Raw genomic sequence first — 639 nt, forward strand, 5'->3', positions numbered from 1 at the left:
GGGTAGACCGTTCGCCGGGTGCAAGTCTGTCGATTTGACGCCACTTCGGCGACTTGCGCGTCGTTGGGGATGAAATGATGATGATTAGGACAACACAACATCCAGTCCCTGAGCGGAGAAAATCTCCTACCCAGCAGCCGGGAATCGAACCAGGGCCGTTAGGATTGACATTCCGTCGCGCTGACTACTTTTTTTGTTTTTGTTTTTTCTTTTTTAGTTGATCTCATTTTGTTCTGTATTGTTAGTTGAATTCGTTCGGGGCGGACATCCAATGACACCGGTTGCGTTTCTTCGTTGATCCGTTATTCAGCTTTTTTTTATTACCGAACACGCTGAGCTACCGTACCAGCTGTAGTGTCATCGATGTGCAGGGGCCATGATAATCTCCTCTGTATCGTTCCAATTTTACTATATGTACCGCCGAAGCGAGTATGCCACTCAGCTACTGGGGGAGGACTTGTCATAGACAAACTGAATAATGGCTAAATGGCTCTGAGCACTATGGGACTCAACTGCTGTGGTCATTAGTCCCCTAGAACTTAGAACTACTTAAACCTAACTAACCTAAGGACATCACACACATCCATGCCCGAGGCAGGATTCGAGCCTGCGACCGTAGCAGTCGCACGGTTCCGGACT

The 639-nt window shown here is 48.2% G+C and overlaps 1 non-coding gene across 1 annotated transcript; it reads right to left on the reverse strand.

Moving 5' to 3' along the window:
* Positions 1-326: 326 nt before the first annotated feature.
* On the reverse strand, positions 327-433 carry LOC126282687 (U6 spliceosomal RNA). Its single transcript, XR_007551372.1, has one exon. It is a non-coding gene; the product is annotated as a U6 spliceosomal RNA (small nuclear RNA).
* Positions 434-639: the final 206 nt, after the last annotated feature.

Source organism: Schistocerca gregaria, chromosome 7 (genome assembly GCF_023897955.1).
Source record: "Schistocerca gregaria isolate iqSchGreg1 chromosome 7, iqSchGreg1.2, whole genome shotgun sequence".
NCBI lineage: Eukaryota > Metazoa > Arthropoda > Insecta > Orthoptera > Acrididae > Schistocerca > Schistocerca gregaria.